The sequence below is a fragment of the Pseudophryne corroboree genome, chromosome 11 (assembly GCF_028390025.1).
Source record: "Pseudophryne corroboree isolate aPseCor3 chromosome 11, aPseCor3.hap2, whole genome shotgun sequence".
Taxonomy (NCBI): Eukaryota; Metazoa; Chordata; class Amphibia; order Anura; family Myobatrachidae; genus Pseudophryne; species Pseudophryne corroboree.
Genome location: NC_086454.1, coordinates 352,847,427 through 352,870,203, shown reverse-complemented (window position 1 = coordinate 352,870,203; position 22,777 = coordinate 352,847,427).

The following is a 22,777-nucleotide window of genomic DNA, read 5'->3' as shown; positions in this document are numbered from 1 at the left end:
TTCGTTCATGGTTTGATGTCACAAACACACACAGCGTCCGGCCAGCCACTCCCCCTTTTCCCCAGACACTCCCGCGTTTTTGCCTGACACACCTGCGTTTTTCCGCACACTCCCAGAAAACGACCAGTTTCCGCCCAGAAACACCCACTTCTTGTCAATCACACTTCGATCACTTCAACGATGAAAAATCTTCGTTCTGCCGCGAGTAAATCTACTAAGTTCTTAGTAAAATTACCAAGCGCATGCGCACTGCGTACCATGCAGTTTATCACAGCGCAGCAATCGGTTCAGAACTGCACATGCACCGGCAGAGGCGGTCGATGGGGAGGGGGAGGCGGAATGGCGGAGTCTGGCCGCCATTTCGTGGGCGCGGTCCGGCCAACGCAGGCGTGGCCGGACCGTGCGGGGGGCGGGCCGCAGCGGCTGCGTGACGTCACATGGGCCGGGGAGCGACGAGTATCTCCCGGCCAGCACGCCCTGTGCTGGGCGTCCCCCCGCATGTCTATTGTCATGATCGTAGCCCTGCAAAATTTTGCAGGGCTACGATCAATTCGGAATGACCCCCCCTTATGACCTGCTATTAAGCCTTTCTTCCCAGGTGTATATGTCCCATCTCTTTTGATCACACTTTAATAATTTACACCAATCAGATGTTGGATTTAAAACTCTTAAGCTGATGAGGCCACCTGCACTTTAGTTAAACAAGCGCTTTTTACTGTTGTGATGCTATAACTGGCAACATTGATATTTTATTTATTCCATTTTTCTCATTTTAGCATTCTTTTTCTTGAAATGTGTCATGTTATTCTGTGTTTATATGTTATATGGCATTATCGGCTCTTATTGTAATTAATTATAGCTGTGACCCCTGAGCGCAGTTAGTTTCTATTAAACATCAGTTCCTGTCTGATATATCGCTTCAGTCTGTACCCAGGCCCGGCGACAGGGGGGTATAAAGGGTACCCCCATCCCGGGCCCCGAGGGGCTCCAAGGTAGAGAGGAACATCCCCACCCCCTTGCCGATTACGGGTGCTAGCTCCCGGCAGCAGATCAGCAGTGTCGCGATTCGCGGTTGTTTAAGGGGCGGGGCCTAATGCGGAGAAGTGCCCGCCCCCCTGAGAGACGAGTTCTGTAGTCAGATATGTTTCTCCAGCTTGCTTTCTCTCTCCCTCTCCCCCTCTCTCCCTAAAGGTGGGTACACACTAATAGATATATCTGCAGGTCAATTGATCTGCAGATATATCTATGGACGAATTGGGCAGTGTGCTGTTCATACACACTGCCCGATCCGTCGGGGACTGACGTCATGAACTGGGCGGGCATGTACACACACACCGCCCCGTACACACACAGTGATGCGCCAATATATTGGTAGATATATTGGCCATTGGCTGTGCTGCGCGGCCGACACGATACGTCTGTGAACGACGGAGTTCACAGACGTATCAGCCGTACACACTGCCCGACGGTCCCGCGATATATCGGCCGTTCAAGAGAACAGCCGATATATATCGACCAGTGTGTACGGGCCTTAACACTCTCTCCCCTCTCTCTCATTGACAGTCTCTCACTGTCTCTCTTTCTGCCTAACACTCTCTTTCCTCTCTCCCTAACGCTTTCTCTCTCTCACTGACTCACTGTCTCCGTCCCTGACACTCTCTATTTCTCCCTGACGCTCTCTCCTCGTGACTGATACTGTCTTTCTCTCTCTCTCTCCCTCTCTCCATTACTCTGCCTTTCTCTCTCTCTCTCTCTGAGACTGTCTCTCTCTCCAACAAACTGTCTCCCCCTGACACTTGGCCTCTCTCCCTGACGGGGGGTGTCTCACACTGTCCCTGACTCTGTCTCTCTCTCTCTCCCCCTGACACTTTCTCTCACCCTCTTTCTCTCCCTGACACAGTCTCTCCCTCTCTCTCCCTGACTGTCTCTCTCCCTGACACTGTCTCCCTCGCTCCCTGACAGTCTCTCTCACTGGCACTCTTTCTGTGACTCTCTCTCCTTGACCCTGTCTCTCTCTCTCCCTTACACTGTCTCTCTCTATCTCCCCCCCTCTCTCTTTCTTTCTTTTTCTCTTTCTCCCCCTGACAATCTTTCTCTCTCCATCCTTGCTACTGTCTCTCTCTCATTCCCTCCCTGACTCTGCCTCTCTCTCTTTCTGAGACTGTCTCTCTCTGTCTCTGACACACTCTCTCCCCACTCTCCCTGACACTTGGTCTCCCTGACGCTGTCTCTCACACTCTCCCTGACACTGTCTCTCTCTTTCTGAGACTGTCTCTCTCTGTTTCTGACACACTCTCTCCCCCACTCTCCGTGACACTTGGTCTCCCTGACACTGTCTCTCTCTGACTCTCCCTGACACTATTTCTCCCTCCCTGACAATCTCTTCCTCTCTCTCCCTGACTGTCTCTCTCTCTCTCCGTCTCTCTCACTGACACTCTCTGTGACTCTCTCTCTCTCTCCATGACACTTTCTATCCCCCCTCTCTCTCAAGCTCTCCTCTTTCTTTCCCTGACACTCTCTCCGTCTCTCTCACTGACACTCTCTGTGACTCTCTCTCAAGCTCTCCATGACACTTTCTATCCCCCCTCTCTCTCAAGCTCTCCTCTTTCTTTCCCTGACACTCTCTCTGTCTCTCTTGCTCCCTTCTTTCTCTCTCGCTCGCTCCCCTCAGTCTCTTTCTTGCCCCTCTCCTTCTCTGACACACTCTCTCCCTGATACCCTCTCATCCCTTTCTCTCCCTGACATCCTCTCTCACGCTCCTCTCTCTGTCTCTCTCTCCCCGACATCCTCTCTCACGCTCCTCTCCCTGTCTCTCTCTCCCTGACATCCTCTCTCACGTTCCTCTCTCTGTCTCTCTCTCCCCGACATCCTCTCTCACGCTCCTCTCTCTGTCTCTCTCTCCCTGACACCCTCTCTCGTGCACCTCTCTCTCTGACACCCTCTCTCTCGCTCTCCCCCTCTCTTTCTCTTATTCCCTCTTTCTTCATGAAACCCTCTCTCTCTTGCTCCGACACCCCCCTCTCTCTCTCTCCCTGACCCAATCCTCTCTCTCCCTCTCTTTCTCACTTCCCTATCTCTCACCCTCACACCCTTTCTCTCTCGCTCCCAGGGGAGGGATGTGTGGGTGCGGGTGTCGAGGGGGGGGGGGCAGAGATATCTGTGTAACGGGCCCCAGGATTTCTGTTGCCGACCCTGTCTCTACCAGGGTCATCAAACCTGTTTCCTAGATCTCCACCACCAGCAACTTCTTCAGGGTTTCTAGTGCTATCACCAAGTGACTCAGGCAGAGAACGTGACCTGCTCATCGGGCACAGCAAAGCCCAAATTCCCTTGCGGGGATCCCTGGTGAAAACCACCGGTGGGTTAGTTTCCGCGCCCCTGTTCTGGGTCTCCTCCAACTACTCGGTGCTGGTTCCAGTTCCTCGACTCTGTCCTAGTCTCCAAGTCACCATTAATATATTGATGCGAAGAAACAAATTAAGGGGTATATTTACTAAGCTTTGGATGGAAATAAAGTCAATGGAGATAAGTACCAGCCAATCAGGTCCTAACTGTCATTTTTCAAACACAGCCTGTGGCATGGCAGTTAGGAGCTGATTGGCTGCTACTTTATCTCCATTGACTTTATCTCCATCCAGGGCTTAATAAATAGACCCCTAAGACCTTCCCGCTTTCAGCACTCGGTTGAGCAAGCTCCACCAAGTCCTGAGATAGGATTTGGGCTATGGATGTCTCCGAACCTAACAGCACCAGAGACAGCAGAGCATTCGCAAGTGACCAACCACGAGCAGTTTGCTAGATCCGACAAGCGTCATCATTATCTTTCACTATTTGCACCATCGCCTAAACGCCCGCAAACGATCGGTCAGAATACATGCGCAATCATGTGAACACTTCTTCACTGTGGATGGTCTAAAACAGACAGGCCACATTTGGTCAGAAGTCTCCGAAGATGGTCGTAAATAACGCGAAGTCATTAATCTGCGTGGGCCAAATGACGTTCTTGTAGTAAGCGCCAGGTCATGGTCCTGGATTCCCCAGCGGCAAACTGTAATAATTGTATCACTGAGCTGCACAGTCCGAGCCTCCTCTCACCCAGATAATTTCTTTTACAGAAGATAATGCTGGAGATCTAGAGATTGATCCACCATGAAGACTACTTGGACACACATTGGTCTCTGGACGCTTGTGCTTCTGCTGACCGCTCCACGTGTGGACAGCACAGGAGGAGATGACGATGGTAAGCTCCACACATTTGTGCTGGGATAGAATCAAAGCTTTATATTACAAACCGTATTGACGTGGAACCTGAGGTGATTGGCCCGGCATCACGTGTAGCGCCAATTCTCAGGAACAGCTGCAAGTTTATAGGGGTTTCAGAATTGATCATTTGTAAAAATAGAATTTTTGGAACTTTTTATATAAAATTCAGTGTGTAAGTAAGTAGTGAAAGGATTATATTTGCTATCCCTTCATTACTTCTTTGGGAGCCATGCGCACTATTGCGCATCCGTGCCGTGGTCTGCTGCGGAGAGTGCCGCGGATTTGCAAAATGCAGCCCACCGGCTAAAACAGGATAACGCCATCTTCAGATGGAGCTTGGGAAACGAAGCTAAAAGTCTCTGTGCCCATAAGGGTACGGGTCATTAGGTCGACATACTTAGGTCGACAGTCATTAGGTCGACCACTATTGGTCGACATGCATTAGGTCGACATTGTCACTAGGTCGACATGAAAAAAGGTAGATGAGCTTTTTTACTTTTTTGGTGTCATTTTCTTCGTAAAGTGACGGGGAACCCCAATTAGTGCACCGTCTCCCCTCGCATGGCTCGCTTCACTCACCATGCTTCGGGCAAGGTGTCTCGCTCCACTGCCGACGCGCTCGGCACAGGTTGCCGTTCCCAATCGTAGTCCACGTGGATCCTAAAGTATGAGAAAGTTAAAAAAAATATTTTTTTTTTTTTTTTTTAAAAACTCATGTCGACCTAATGACCGTATCCTGCCCATAAAGTAGATTTGGGGGCTTCTTCCATACTTGCTCACAAGAGACCTCTGTTTAGGGGTCTTTGGGGGAAGACCTTTGCTTGAAGGGCGGTTTCCCTACAAGTAACACCCCCTATAACTCCGCCCCTGCATTGCCTGTTCTGTCTGTTCCCCACCCTGCAGTCTATTACCCTGCATTCAGTGCATCACTGTCTCTAATCAGTAATATTCTGTTTCCAGTACCTGAGGAATTCAAGTACCTGGAAAAGCAGAGATCTGGTGCTGGCTGGAGCCAGAATGATATAAGGTGAGTATAAAACTGTGTATAATGGGTTTGGCCTTTATGAGTTATAATTTAAGGGGGGGGGGGGAATTCAATTAAAGGCATTAAGATTTTACAGCTTATTAATGTAACACGCATAGAACAGGCGTATAACAGCCACCACGTGTAATTCTGCAGTGTGCCACTTGGGGGAACTGTATGAAAAAGTGGGGAAATGTATTTATTTATTTATTACCAGTTATTTATATAGCGCACACATATTCCGCAGCGCTTTACAGAGAATATTCGGTCATTCACATCAGTCCCTGCCCCAGTGGAGCTGGGAAATCCACCTGAGCACCAGAAAGTTGCAAATACTGGTTAACAGTCTACAGGCTATTAGCAGTGACGGGCGGTGAGGTGAGGCAGAGCCAGTCCTATCATACTAACTTGTACGCCAGAGGTTTGACTATATAAAGTATATAAAAAATGCAAAGAATATATTTTTATAAGTATCTTCTTTGTATTATTCTAATAATTTTTATAGTCAAAACTCTAGAGTAAAAGTCTATTTTATTATTTATTTATTTATTAAAAGCTTCTTCTTATATAGCGCAGCATATTCTGTTGCGTTTTACAATTAGAACAACAATAATAGAACAAAACTGGGTAAAAACAGACAGACATAGAGGTAGGAAGGCCCTATACTGCTGCACCTGTGTATAATGCCCACATGTATATACCGCTGCACCTGTGTATAATGCCCACATGTATATACTGCTGCACCTGTGTATAATGCCCACATGTATATACTACTGCACCTGTGTATAATGCCCACATGTATATACTGCTGCACCTGTGTATAATACTGAAGGGTTAAAACATGCTTTATGAACTCTTATGTGTTTGCAATTGATGCGTGCTGCCCTGTGTTAGATGCCTTTGTCTCTCATACAGATACCAGGCTTGTGTGGGTCTGGCATCCAAGGTCAGCTCTATACTAGATGAAACCTGCTTTTACTACTTCTGTGTGTTACTAAAAGATCCTGTGTTAAGTTCCGTCTGATGCAACGTATATAACATCTGCCTAGCAACTGCTATATCCAATTATGTTATGTCAAGTATTAACCACCCCTACGTACCCCACTAGGGCACCACCCCTAAGCCAATGAGCCCTGTTACACTTATCAGTTACACCCTTATGTGTTCTCTTTTTATACCAATGTTAAAACATTCAATAAAGCAGAGTGAATCTTAACTACTGGGTGTCAGACTCAATATATTGTATGTTAAGAATTGCTCTCACTGACGTCAGTGGCCATCACATCGAGGTAATCAAAGAGAGGTAGGGATCCTTTCAGCTGGGGGCTCTTTGTCCGGAATTCAGTGATCGTCCCTGAATGGTAAAGATAGAGGATTTATTGTCTGTCTTTGCCATACAGGATTGCGGTCATACACTGAAGCTGAATCCGTGTCAGTGTTCCGGGAACACGTGACAAGGTAATATTTAAGTCCGGGACTTAATATTACGAAGTTTTATGTAAAAGCATAAAACAGGTATCAGGGATACCATAGAATCTTTAATGTCTGGGACTTAAAGATACGTCTGAGAAAGGACCAGGAGTCCAAGCGCAATTCTCCAAAGACGTTAGTATCTGGGATACTTAAAAAAAATATATAGACCTGGGGTCTATACATAACGTAGATTATACCTCGATCTGATCGTCTATATATATATTCTTGTATGTTGTAGTGAGATAAGTTCTTATATTTGGTTCAGACGGCTGGTAAGTTTTCGTCTGCCAGATATCTTTACTCAAACACTTTTCTTGCTTCCTGTTTAAAACGCTGTATTTTTCTGACATCTTGTACGAAGGTAAGCGTACCCGTCAAAAGATTTCATGTTCTCATTATACAGATAATATTGTGATATTGTCAATGACTAATTAACTGGTGTTAGCTAATGCATGCATAGAAAGTTTTTGTAAATTGCATTTTTTTTTGTTGTGAAAATTTCATAAAAAGTCTTTTTGTTGTGAAATTGCATAGAAGGTTTTTTTTGTAAACTGCATTTTTGTTGTGATATTGCATAGAAAGCTGGTGTAGATTGCATTTTTACTATGGGAGGGGGTCAGAGTAAGACAGTCATTTATCCTCCACCTTTACCAGGGGAGACATGTAAGGAGTATGTTGCTCGTAACTCCACCACAGATTATTATTTAGTTAACCCTTGGGTGGATAACTTAGCAGGATGGACAGAGAAAGTTGGCAGCCCCAGTCCATTCCCCCGTGATGGTATTAATTATCCATTTTATATGGACATGGTCAAAGGTCTTTGTCTGGAAGACAAGGAAGCCTGGCCGTGGTATGATCATGACCCACAATGGGACATGACATATATGCGTGCTGGAGGAGAGCAATGGCTCACGATAGCACCTCATTGGTATGACAAGAATATCAAGCAGAAACAGCGTAGAATAAAAACTGTAACTTCCAGACTACATAAAGCTGAGGAATTTAGAAGCAACAAGTTTCTAAAAAACTCTTCTCCCCCGCCCTACACTCCCCTATATCCCTCCTTAAAAGACACAGAACTTTTAGCTGCAGTTGCTTTGTCACGAATGCCGATGCAAGGGGGAGGGGGAGGAGGAGGAGGGGAAGGAGGCTCAGGAGGCTCTGAAGGGGGAACAGCCCCCCCTGACAGTACCCTCCACACAGGCATAACCACCCCCGCCCCTAGTGCCCCTGACGCAGCTATTGTGGGTGGCGACTCTGACATTCCTATTGAAGGTGGTGGCCGCTCGGGCCATGATCAAATATATGTAACCCAGCTTGAAACTACAGTCCAGACTCCTAGCAAACAAATCACCTCCCGCCGTAATGCTGACTCAACTGTTGTCATTAACCACCCTCTTACCCCCTCCATAACGCGATCCGGCACTGGTTTCCTTGAAAACAGTGCTGGTGCCAGCGGTGTCGCTACACACCTGCCCTTTATGACAGTAGGGGATCAGTTGTTAAAGAAACCCATTGAAATAGAGGATTTGGACAGAATTGTTAAGAACTGCCCCAAACCCACTGTTACACCTGACGGCTGCATAGCTTACTTGAAAAAGGCTTGCACAGGACGCAGCTATACTCAAGAAGATATGAAGCTGATCATAGATGGGGTTATAGACCACTACAACGGGTGGGATTGGAAACAGATTCCCTCTATCAACACTCCTGCAGTCCTAAACAATGCCACTGATTACCCCCTCAATACCGAGAAAGGTGTAAAGCAAATGTGGAAGGAAATTGGTGAACATATGAAAGAAATCTTTAAGACCCGTGCCTCCCTTCCCATTGCTGTAGCATGCAAGCAAAAACCTACTGAAACTGTCACTGAGTTTTGGAAGAGGTTTAAAAAGTGCTGGTCTGAAGATGCAGGTCTCACCCTTGTAGAAACAGACCATTTACTTATTTCCACCTTTGTAAATAACTTATTGCCATCTATCATGGTCCCTGTCAAACAGAGTGTCTCATCTTGGACCTCTGACGACATTAAGGAGTTTGAAAAACATTTATATGAAAAGGAAGCTGCAGGATGCTTTGATGTTAAAAAAACCCTTGCAGAATGCCCCAACTCATAATTACCAAAATCAGAGAAACCGGGGAGATAGACGCCAGCAGCACTTTACTGGCCCACCCCGCAATCCAGCCCGATATCAAAACCCACAAGCCAGGCCACCCCAACCCCCTGACTCTGCCAGCAGGAAACAAACCTCCTGCTTCAACTGTGGAAGGGACGATCACTGGGCAAGGGATTGCCCTTGTCCCTCACAAAACCACCGACAGCCCCAAGCTCCGGCTCCCTCCCGGGATCATCCCCGACAGTCACACAACAACCCCTTTCAGGATCATGTCCGATTCCGGGTTGACTGGCAGGATCCCTCCCACTGACGGGGCCCGGAGGAGGGTATCCCAGCCTTTGCCCAGCTCACCAGACACTGGAAGGACCCACCGCTACTAACCTTGATTATAGGAAAGAGAGCAATCCCTTTCCTGGTAGATAGCGGGGCAACTACTAGTGTTTTGTGTGTCGACCTGTACGATGGTCATTTGGTAAAGACTGCTCCTTCAATGGGAATCAATGGGATACCCACAGATGCTTACCTGACAGATGCCCTTAGTGTCAGAACCACGGGAGGCACGTATATGGGTAAACACAATTTCACTGTAATACCTGAATGTCCAATTAATCTTCTGGGAAGGGATCTTCTTAGCAAACTCGAAATCTCCATTCTCCCTTCACCCACTAGCAGCGGCCTGGAGGTCGAGTCCCCACACCTACCGGTGTGGGAAGCAACAGACATTACACCTGATTTTGACAAAGTAAACCCTGCTCTATGGTCGGAGGGTCCCTATGACACTGGCCTCATTCCTTGCACACCATATAGAGCAACCCTGAAACCTGACTCACAACCTGTCTATCAAAAGCAATACCCCTTGTCACAAGAGAAGATTGAAGGTCTTAGACCAATGATACAACAGTTTCTCCAACAAGGCATTCTCAGACACGTAATCTCACCTTACTGCACACCAGTCAACCCAGTTGCTAAGTCAGATGGCAGTGTAAGGTTTGTACAAGACCTTAGGGCAATTAACCAACTCATTGTGCCTATAGCACCCATTGTACCTGACATTAACTCACTCATTTCAGCTATCCCTGCAGATGCTGCAATTTTTTCTGTGATTGATTTAAAAAATGCATTTTTTAGCATTCCAGTGGATGCACAGACACAGTTACTTTTTGCATTTTCTTTTGAGGGCAAGCAACTCACCTGGTGTCGTTTACCTCAGGGCTACATTGACGCACCTGTTGTGTATAGCATTGTACTCCAGGCCACATTGGGGCCCTGGCAACCTCACCATGGTTCAGTCCTGCTACAGTATGCAGATGATCTGCTGCTCTGTAGTCAAACTGAGGAGGCCTGCCGGGAGGATGGTATATCACTGTTAAACTGGCTCTGTGAATGTGGACACAAGGTGTCCAAAACAAAAATGCAATGGTGTAAGAAGCATGTGGATTACTTAGGTTTTGTGCTCACTCAGGGGGAAAGGAAAGTCAGTCCACAGCGCATTCAGTCTGTATTGGGCCTGGTCACCCCAACTACCCAGAGAGAACTGCTGTCTTTTCTGGGTATGGTAAATTACTGCAGACAGTGGATATCTGATTGTTCCTATTATGATAACATTTTGAGACAAGCCACACTGAAAGACAAACCTAATATTGTACAATGGTCACAAGAAATGTTAACTGCATATGAAAGCTTAAAGTGTATGTTAATGAAAAGTCCGGCACTTGGCCTCCCCAACTATGTACTACCTTTTCATTTGTTTGCAAGGGACAATTGTAAAACCATGGCGGGGGTGCTCACACAGTTTCATGGAGGAAAGTTGCGCCCAGTGGCATTTTTTTCCAAAGTAATGCCTGTCACAGTGCAAGGTATGCCTGCTTGCCTCAGGGCACTTGCAGCCTGTGCAATGGTAACTGAAATGGCCACCACACTCACCCTAGGCCACACAACAATACTCCACACCACTCATGATGTTCTAACCATTTTAAAAGGGTTACACACACAACACATGTCAGCTCAGCGCCTCAGTGGATATGAGGTTCTCCTTTTAAACAACCCCTCACTCACCATTAAGTATGCCACCAACTCTTCAGGTCCTGCACCCATTCTCAACGCTCTACTGGGGCTCAAAGGTCCTGAAGACCACCCTCCTGAACCCCATGACTGCTCAGCTTCCATTGAGTCAGAAACATCCCCCAGACTGGACATGTCCCCTGTCCCTGTCCCCGACGCGGATGTCATTTTTGTAGATGGTTCCTGTAGCAGACCCAATGACACCACGTACCAAGCGGGTTATGCTATTGTCACTCTCCCTGAAATTATTTTGGAAGCACAGCCCATTCCTTACCAGTCAGCACAGGCTGCAGAGCTCATTGCTCTCACAAGGGCTTGTCACCTTTACCAGAATAAACCAGTCACCATCTACACTGACTCCAAATACGCGTATGGCGTCGTCCATGACCACGGGGTCATTTGGCAACGCCGTGGGTTCCTTGGAGCTGATGGAAAAGGCATATCACATGCCCAACTCATCTCTGACCTTCTGCATGCCATAACCCTACCCTCTGACATTGCAATCCTCCATTGCAGGGCACACACGGGGGGGAAGGATGCAGTCTCCCTTGGAAATGCCCTTGCTGACTCTGCTGCCAAACATGCAGCCTCACAGCCCATCACTCAGGCCCACATGACCATCATGACCCCCCCAGCTCTCGACAACCATTACCTGATCACCCAGTTACAGGCCTCAGCCTCCAATGCCGACCTAGCTGACTGGACTTACCCAGTTTTGCAGAAGAATCCTAAAACAGGATTAATCTGCAAAGAGGGGAAACCTTGTATACCCCAGTCCAGTGCACCCTTGTTTATTGCCCACTACCATGGCATAGGACACCACAGTAAGGCAACAACTACCTTACTCTTACGTAATGATTTCTATGTCACGGATGCCAAGTCATTAGTAGATCAGTATGTCAGTAGATGCATCACTTGCCTGCGAAACAACCCCAACAACCCTGACAAGGCAAAACATCAGCATCTTGAATACCCCACCACACCCTTTACACACCTGCAAATTGACTTCACCCATATCCCAGGTACTGGTAAACAGGAATATGCCCTGGTCATTGTAGACATGTTCTCTCGATGGCCAGAGGTATTCCCCACTAAATCTGAGGATGCAAAGACAGTTGCTAGGATCCTAACTCAGGAAATCATCCCCAGATGGGGGTGCCCATTGCAAATCAATAGTGATAAAGGCTCCGCCTTTACAGCAAAAATTACACAGGCCTTGGTAAAGGCCCTGCAGGTGGAATGGAAGTTCCACATCCCGTATCACCCGCAGAGTTCAGGGGTCGTAGAACGCATGAATAGGACCCTCAAAGACAAGCTTAGGAAGGCCACAGGAGGCACCTTCCACAAATGGAAGCAAGTCCTTCCCATTATCTTGGCAGAAATTAGAATGACACCACAAAAGACTTTGGGTTACTCCCCCTTTGAAATATTAATGGGTAGGCCCTTCCCTACACCTTGGGCTAAGAAACCATTAGTAATACAGGAGGGAGATCTAGAACTTATCAGAGAAGAGTATGTCAGGTCCCTGATAATAAAACTGAATGAAATTGAACATGAGGTTGTTTGTAAAAACCCTTTGAATCCACAGGAACCTACACACCCCTTTAAAGTCGGAGATAGAGTCGTGGTGAAGGTGCTCCCCAGGAACAAGAGCCCAGGAGACTTTACCTACGGTCCAGAGACAGAGGTCGTAGCAGTAACCAGAACAGCAGTCCTGACAGAGGAAAGCCCCACCTGGATCCATGCATCCCGAGTGAAAAAGATTCCTAGACCAGACCTAGAGAGGGAAGCAAGTGATTCCAGCGAGGTACGAACGGGGGCAGACAGCCCTGACCTCCCACCTAGCGAAGACAGAAGAACAGAGGAAGATGAGGAACCTGTCCCCTACCTCTATCCTGGGGACTATGTTGATAATCCTAATGGTCCTCACTTGCCAAGCTACAGCTGAAGTAGACATTACACAAAAATCCGGCACCTACACATTTTGGTATAACTCCTCCAATACTGAGGTTGCCACCTACAAAATAGATTTCTGTACCATTGCTCCCTGTCTTAACAAATATTATGCCTGGCAATGTGATCAGTATGGTACACGTAATACCCCCACTGAAGCCTATATTTGTGTTACTAGTAAATATTGGGGAAATAAATGTGCGTATTGGGGATCAGTGGGATGGAATTCTGGCCATAGTTATGGATACCAGCCCAAAGAGGCTCTCTCAAGTAAAGACAAATATGGTGAGTCCCTGCTTACCCGTCTTACCCTTCATAGACAAAACAGATGTGACAGTAAATTCATATTAAGCATAAAACATCCCCAGTCTACTGATGCAGGCACCTATGTCCTAGGTGAATCCTTTTTTTTAAACCCATCCCTTACACCATTCTTGTTACAGGATATGTCTAACAATGAAAGGTATGCCCAGCTCAAGCCCTCTAAACCACGCCCCAACCTCTTGAAACCTCATATAACCACCCTCAAAGATATGATGGCCGTTAACAATCCCACCTTTAAAGACACCCTAGCTATTGAAACTGGTTTCTCTGACATCAATTTCTGGTTAGAATGGATGAAGTATAGTGCTAGCAAACATAATAAAAGTAACTGTTATGTCTGTGGCAAATCTAGGCCCCACCTAGGTACAGTGCCCCTTAATATACCCCTAGAACAGGAAAATTGTTTTTTCAGCCTTTTTAATGACACCAAAACAAATGACAGTCAGTGCGAAATGTGGAAAAGGGAATAGCCCATATTGTCAAAAAATCCCAACCCAGGAAATACCATAACCATATATCCTGGAAACTATACCTGTTATACATCTAACATCACCACAGGGAGAAATTTAAAAACCTTCCCACCAGGGTATTGTGCAAATAAAAGAACAACTGTTTTAGTCAACCAAACTAGATCATTAGGCGACATTTATTACATATGTGGGGATATGAAACTTAGAAGTAAATTAGACACACCATGGTATGGTGAGTGTGCCCTGGCCAAAGTCATAATGCCACTCCTAATGATCACCGATGACCCCACTCCTCCCTCTAATACTCCTGCTAATCGAAAGAAAAGAGCACTCCCAGGAGGTAGCTTTGACCCCCACGTATACATTGATACTATAGGGGTCCCAAGAGGTGTTCCAAATGAGTTCAAAGCTAGAGATGAAGTGGCTGCGGGTTTTGAATCATTGTTTCCTATAGTAACTGTAAATAAAAACGTAGCCTGGATTAATTATATATATTATAATCAACAAAGATTTGTTAATGATACCAAAGATGCTCTTAAAGGTATAGCTGAACAGCTAGAAGCCACTTCCCAAATGACATTTCAAAATAGAATGGCCCTTGACATGATTCTAGCAGAAAAAGGCGGTACATGTGTTTACATTAGTAAGGTGGAAGGCTGTTGTACATATATTCCTGACAACACTGGTCCCAATGGTAAGGTTACTTTAGCCATAAACAAGTTAGAAACCTTATCCATAGAACTTAAGAAAAATTCAGGTATTGATAACCCATGGAGCCAATATTTTGGGTGGTTTGAAAATTGGAAACAGGCTCTTGTGCAAATAAGCATATTTATACTCATAACTTTAATTCTTTTAGGCATTATAGTTTATTGTGTAATTCCCTGTGGAAAGAAACTTACCTCCAAAGGCATTGATAAGGCCCTGATGTATTATGACATAACCACCAGTCCTGTCACCTCCTCTGATAGTGAGGGACCCGACGATTATGTCCAATATCTCAAGAACTGGAGAAACAAGAAAGGAGCCTCACTCAAGAATCATGTCATATAATAATCATGATTCTAAGAGGGGATTGAAGGGTTAAAACATGCTTTATGAACTCTTATGTGTTTGCAATTGATGCGTGCTGCCCTGTGTTAGATGCCTTTGTCTCTCATACAGATACCAGGCTTGTGTGGGTCTGGCATCCAAGGTCAGCTCTATACTAGATGAAACCTGCTTTTACTACTTCTGTGTGTTACTAAAAGATCCTGTGTTAAGTTCCGTCTGATGCAACGTATATAACATCTGCCTAGCAACTGCTATATCCAATTATGTTATGTCAAGTATTAACCACCCCTACGTACCCCACTAGGGCACCACCCCTAAGCCAATGAGCCCTGTTACACTTATCAGTTACACCCTTATGTGTTCTCTTTTTATACCAATGTTAAAACATTCAATAAAGCAGAGTGAATCTTAACTACTGGGTGTCAGACTCAATATATTGTATGTTAAGAATTGCTCTCACTGACGTCAGTGGCCATCACATCGAGGTAATCAAAGAGAGGTAGGGATCCTTTCAAATACCCACATGTATATACCGCTGCACCTGTGTATAATGCCCACATGTATATACTGCTGCACCTGTGTATAATGCCCACATGTATATACCGCTGCACCTGTGTATAATGCCCACATGTACCCTTGGGCACATATATTGTGTGTAAATCTGGGTCTGATACAAGCCAGTGCCTCCTCAGCCATTTACCGTATACCACGTCCCTGGCTATTAGTGGCCATAAGCAGATGATTTGAGGTTCTTAAACACTTGCCTGGCATAGTGGCATCAGATGCGACCACACCAGCAAGTGGTTTATCTGACCTGGTGGCACAAGATGCGACCAGTCAGATAGAGAGTGTTAGCAGCGGCGGGGAAGGGAAACTTCCCTCCGCTGCTGCTCACAGAGGGACTGGAAAATCCCTCCGCCTCCCTGCACCCACCCCTCAGTGCTGCCTTGCTGCCGATCACTGATTATCGGTCAGCACGGCAGGACCCCCCACCGAGCAGCTGCAGACAATAGCTGCCGCTGAGAGAGTGTAAAACAATACCCCCCCCCCCCCCTAAAAGCCACCCCCAGACACCCTCCCGCTGTGTACCTGGCAACTGTCTTGGGGGTAAAAAGTAATGTTGCAATGGTCGCGATGTTACCGATGTTCCGATGTTACCAATCTTTGTGACCGATGCTTGACAATGAAAAAATAAATAAAATAAAATTCCCCACAATTTTTTTTTTTTTTTTTTAACTAAAACCATTTAACATAACGTTAAATTCATGTTCTTCACCTATTTCACTCATAAAGAAAACTACAATTTCGGAGTGTTTTTTGGGGAAACATTTGTCAGTTAAGTGGTTAAAAGGTGTCAAATTACAGATTTTTACAGTATTTTTATGAACAGCAGAAACATAATAGTAGAAAAGAAGTGCCTCTAGAATATTTTCGGGTCCAGTAAAATGTCTGTAATACGATTTTATGTTTTTTAAGCAAATATTAAAAATGTTTGGAAAATCAGTTTTCCCGATATTGGGTAAGAAAACGTATTTCCCATTATTCAACACCCCAACATATACCCCCTTCTTATGATGCCGCCTGCGGACGTAATAGCAAATGGGCATGATAGGCTTCCACATACAGGCGCACTGATCGTCGGCATATACAGGCGGATGTTTGCATTAGCGTAAGGAAGCGCGGCTGTCATGGCCCAATGCCTCAGAAATAGGCTTCTGGTGCTGTTGACACAATGGGGAGAATTCAATTAGCTACGGTAATTTACTATGGGCTAATTCATCCCCCAGGGCTATCCAATTAGCCCCAGGCTGCAGTTAACAGGGATTTCTGAGTATTCTCAAAAAGCAATCCCTGATAATATGCCTGTTTCCGGGGTCCGCAAACCCGTTAACACATTGGTCCAGGAGCTTATCCCACATTCCATGTGTCAACAGGCGAAAACAGTTACTTTAACGAGTGAGAAAGTGAAAATAAAGGGGCTCTAATTGAATAACATGGATTTTAAAGCCCAAGGCTGCCACCCGTTGGGGAATATTCATCAGCGCTTGGAGAGAGATAAAGTACCAACTAATCAGCTCCCAACTGCCATTTTTCAAACACAGCCTGTAACATGGCAGTTAGGAGCTGATTGGCTGGCGCATGCACAATTTTGACCGATCGCACCGCTGCGATAAACTGCTGCGTGCGATCGGGTCAGAATAGCCCCCAATGTGCAGGCTCCCTGCGTTTGCTATAGAAATGTGTCTGGTTCCTCCTCGCTGATGGTGGTAGGATCTGCGCAGTGGTGCAAGTGGAGTCAATTTCTTAGTTGCATTTTGTGTGCGCCAAAGACACTTGTGCAAAAAAATGGGCATGGTCACACACCATGAGGGGCGTGGCCACTTGAAATGGGGGCATTTCAATATGACACACCACCCGTTTCTCATCACTCTGGGAGCATTCGTCTCCATTCCATTCCAAATACACCTATATGGTGGTTTCCCTGCAATGGGGAACTTCTGAAGACATTGATCCTCCCTGGGCAGATATTGTCTTCCATCAGTATTCACTCTTCATGTAGGAGATCAGCAGCGGTTCTAGGGGCAGGCAAGCAGGGCAACTGCCTGGGGCGCTGCGATCTGAAGTCGTGGCCGCAGTCACCCCTCCTGCTCATGACTGCCACCAGCAGCAGCGGCTAGAACCCCTTCAGATAATTTAGCGTCTGACATCACCGGACCACGAGACTGCAATTACACACCCATTTCAGCACATGACCAGACCACGTGATCACAATTACACACCCATTTCTCTAACGTCCTAGTGGATGCTGGGGACTCCGTCAGGACCATGGGGAATAGCGGGCTCCGCAGGAGACAGGGCACATCTAAAAAAGCTTTTAGGTCACATGGTGTGTACTGGCTCCTCCCCCTATGACCCTCCTCCAAGCCTCAGTTAGGTTTTTGTGCCCGTCCGAGAAGGGTGCAAACTGAATGGCTCTCTTAAGGAGCTGTTTAGAAAAGTTTTTTTTTAGGTTTCTAATCAGTGATTCCTGCTGGCGACAGGATCACTGCAACGAGGGACTTAGGGGAGAGACTTGCAACTCACCTGCGTGCAGGAGGATTGAAGTCTTAGGCTACTGGACACTGAGCTCCAGAGGGAGTCGGAACACAGGTCAGCCTGGGGTTCGTCCCGGAGCCGCGCCGCCGATCCCCCTTACAGACGCTGAAGAACGGCAGAACGGAGGTCCGGAAACAGGCGGCAGAAGACTCCTCAGTCTTCATGAAGGTAGCGCACAGCACTGCAGCTGTGCGCCATTGTTGCTACACGGCTCACTGATCTCGGTCACGGAGGGTGCAGGGCGCTGCTGGGGGCGCCCTGGGCAGCAATATAGATTACCTTAGAGGCAAATAAATACATCACATATAGCCATTAAGGCTATATGTATGTATTTAACCCAGGCCAGTTTTCCTAATAACCGGGAGAAAAGCCCGCCGAGAAAGGGGCGGAGCTTATTCTCCTCAGCACTCAGCGCCATTTTCCTGACCAGCTCCGCTGGTGAGGAAGGCTCCCACTCTCCCCTGCACTGCACTACAGAAACAGGGTTAAAGAGAAGGGGGGCATAAATTGGCGATATAATTATATATTAAGAGCGCATATATAGAAACAACACCTTCTAGGGTTGTTATATACATTATGGCGCTTTTGGTGTGTGCTGGCAAACTCTCCCTCTGTCTCCCCAAAGGGCTAGTGGGTCCTGTCCTCTACCAGAGCATTCCCTGTGTGTGTGTTGTAGGTCGGTACGTGTGTGTCGACATGTATGAGGAAAATGTTGGTGAGGAGACGGAGAAAATTGCCTGTAATGGTGATGTCACTCTCTAGGGAGTCGACACCGGAATGGATGGCTTACTTATGGAATTACGTGATAATGTCAACACGCTGCAAGCCGGTTGACGACATGAGACAGCCGGCGGACAAATTAGTATCGGTCCAGGCGTCTCAGACACCGTCAGGGGCTTGTAAAAACGCCCATTTACCTCAGTCGGTCGACAGACACTGACACGGACACTGACCCCAGTGTCGACGGTGAAGAAACAAACGTATTTTTCCTTTAGGGCCACAAGTTACATGTTAAGGGCAATGAAGGAGGTGTTACATATTTCTGATACCACAAGTACCACAAATAAGGGTATTTTGTAGGGTGGGAATAAACTACTTGTAGTTTTGCCTGAATCAGATAAATTAAATGAAGTGTGTGATGATACGTGGGGTTCCTCCGATAGAAAGTTATGGGCGGTATACCCTTTTCCCGCCAGAAGTAAGGGCGAGTTGGAAAACACACCTTAGGGTGGATAAGGCGCTCACACGCTTATAAAAAACATGGCGTTACCGTTTCCAGATACGGCCGCCCTCAAGGAGCCAGCTGATAGGAAGCTGGAAAATATCATAACAGTATATACACACATACTGGTGTTATACTACGACCAGCAATCGCCTCAGCCTGGATGTGCAGCGCTGGGGGGGCTTGGTCGGATTTCCTGACTGAAAATTTTGATACCCTTGACAGGGACAGGATTTTATTGTCTATAGAGCATTTTAAGGATGCATTTCTATATATGCGTGATGCGCAGAGGCATATTTGCATTCTGGCATCAAGAGTAAATGTGATGTACATATCTGCCAGACGAAGACACGACAGTGGTCAGGTGAGGCAGATTCCAGACGGCATATGGAAGTATTGCCGTATAAAGGGGCGGTCCATTGGACCTGGTGGCCATGGCAACAGCTGAAAAATCCACTTTTTGTTACCCCGAGTCACATATTGGCAGAAAAGGACACAGTCTTTTCAGTCTCAGTCCTTTCGTCCCCATACGGGCAGGCGGGCAAAGGCCAGTCATATCTGCCCAGGGGTAGAGGAAAGGGAAGAAGACTGCAGCAAGCAGCTCATTCCCAGGAACAGAAGCTCCTCACGGCTTCTGCCAAGTCCGCAGCATAACGCTGGGGCCGTACAAGCGGACTCAGGTGCGGTAGGGGGTCATCTCAAGAGTTTCAGCAACACTCGCAAGGGAACTCCGGGATCCTACATGTAATATCCCAGGTGTACATTGGAAATTCGAGACGTCTCCCCCTCACACAATTCACAGGCTGTATTCTCAGCAGGTGATAATCAAAGTACCCTTCTTACAACAAGGAAGGGGGTAGTATTCCACACTATATTGTGGTACTGAAGCCAACCGGCTCGGTGAGATCTGAAATATTTGAACACTTACATACAAGCGTTCAAATCAAGAGGGAGTCACTCGGAGCAGTGATAGCGAACCAGGAAGAAGGGGACGATATGGTGTCACTGGATATCAGGGACGCTTACCTACAGGTCCAAATTTGCCCTTCTCACCAAGGGTACTTCAGGTTCCTGGTACAGAACTGTCACTATCAGTTCAGACGCTGCCGTTTGGATTGTCCACGGCGCCCCGGGTCTTTACCAAGGTAATGGCCGGAATGATGATTTTTCTTAAAAGAAACATGGACGCTTTCCTGATAAGGGCAAGGTCCAGAGAACAGTTGGAGGTCGGAGTAGCACTATCTTAAGTAGTTCTACGACAGCACGAGTGGATTCTAAATATTCCAAAATCGCAGCTTTTTCCGACGACACGTCTACTGTTCCTAGGGATGATTCTGGACACAGTCCAGAAAAACGTGTTTCTCCCAGTGGAGAAAGCCAGGGAGTTATCCGAGCTAATCGGGATCCTCCTAAAACCAGGAAAAGTGTCAGTGCATCATTGCACAAGAGTCCTGGTAAAAATGGTGGCTTATTACGAAGCAATTCCATTCGGCAGATTTCCCGCAAGAACTCTTCAGTGGGATCTGCTGGACAAATGGTCCGGATCGCATCCTCAGATGCATCAGCGGATAACCCTATATCCAAGGACAAGGGTGTCTCTCCTGTGGTGATTACAGAGTGCTCATCTTCTAGAGGGCCGCAGATTCGGCATTCAGGATTGGATGCCGGTGACCACGGAGGCCAGCCTGAGAGGCTGGGGAACAGTCACACAGGGAAAAAATTTCCAGGGAAGTGTGATTAAGTCTGGAGAATTCTCTCCGCATAAATAAGCTTAGAGCAAATTTATAATGCTCTAAACTTAGCTAGACCTCTGCTTCAAGGTCAGCCGGTATTGATCCAGTGGGATAACATCACGGCAGTCGCCCACGTAAACAGAAAGGGCGGCACAAGAAGCAGGAGGGCAGTGACAAAACTGCAAGGATTTTTCGCTAGGCGGAAAATCATGTGATAGCACTGTCAGCAGTGTTCTTTCCGGGAGTGGACGACTGGGAAGCAGACTTCCTCAGCAGGCATGACCTCCACCCGGGAGAGTGGAAACTTCATAGGGAAGTTTTTCAACATGATTGTGGACCGTTGGCAAAGACCAAAGGTGGACATGATGGCGTCCCGCCCGAACAAAAAACGGGACAGGTATTCCGCCAGGTCATGAGACCTTCAGGCGATAGCTGTGGATGTTCTGGTAACACCGTGGGGGTACCAGTCAGTGTATGTGTTCCCTCCTCTGTTTCTCATAACCAAGGTATTGAGAATTATAAGACATAAAGGAGTATGAACTATACTAGTGGCTCCGGATTGGCCAAGAGGGACTTGGTACCCGGAACTTCAAGAAATGCTCACAGAGGACTAAGGGCCTGGGGAGCTAAGAAGGGACTTGCTTCAGCAAGTACCATGTCTATTCCAAGACTTACCGCGGCTGCGTTTGACGGCATGGCGGTTGAATGCCGGATCCTGAAGGGAAAAGGCATTCCATAAGAGGTCATACCTACCCTGGTCAAAGCCAGGAAGGAGGTGACCGCACAACGTCATCACCACATGTGGTGAAAATATGTTGCGTGGGTGAGGCCAGGAAGGCTCCACGACGGAAATTCAACTAGGTCGATTTCTACACTTCCTGAAAACAGGAGTGTTTTGGGCCTCAAATTGGGGTTCATTAACATTTAAATTTCGGCCCTGTAGATTTTCTTCCAGAAAGAATTGACCAGATTGTAAAGGGTGTATTGCATATACAGCTTTTTTGTGCCTCTAGGGGCACCGTGAGATCTCAACATAGTGTTGGGATTCCTTAAAATCATATTGGTTTGAACCGCTCAAATCTGTGGATTTGAAATATCTCACATGGAAAGTGACCATGCTGTTGACCAATATCTCACATGGGAAGTGACCATGTTGTTAGCCCTGGCCTCGGCCAGGCGATTGTCAGAATGGGCGGCTTTTGTCTTACAAAAGCCCATATTAAAATTTTCCATTTGAACAGGGCAGAACTGGGACTCGTCTCCAGTTTCTTCCTAAAGGGGTGTCAGCGTTTTCACCTGAAACAACCTGTTGTGGTGCCTGCGGCTACTAGGGACTTGGAGGACTCCAAGTTACTAGACGTTGTCAGGGCCCTAAAAATATATATATATATATATATATATATATATATAGTTAGGACGGCTGGAGTCAGAAAGTCTGACTTGCTGTTTATATTGTATGCACCCAACAAGCTGGGTGCTCCTGCTTCTAAGCAGTCTATTGCACGCTGGATTTGTAGTACAATTCAGTTTGCACATTCTGTGGCAGGCCTGCCACAGCCGAAATATGTAGATGCCCATTCCACAAGGAAGGTGGGCTCATCCTGGGCGGCTGCCCGAGGAGTCTCGGCTTTACAACTTTGCCGAGCAGCTACGTGGTCAGGGGAGAACACGTTTGTAAAATTTTACAAATTTTGATACTCTGGCTGAGGAGGACCTGGAGTTCTCTCATTCGGTGCTGCAGAGTCATCCGCACTCTCCCGCCCGTTTGGGAGCTTTGGTATAATCCCCATGGTCCTGACGGAGTCCCCAGCATCCACTAGGACGTTAGAGAAAATAAGAATTTACTTACCGATAATTCTATTTCTCGTAGTCCGTAGTGGATGCTGGGCGCCCATCCCAAGTGCGGATTGTCTGCAATGCTTGTACATAGTTATTGTTACAAAAATCGGGTTATTACTATTGTTGTGAGCCATCTTTTTTAAGAGGCT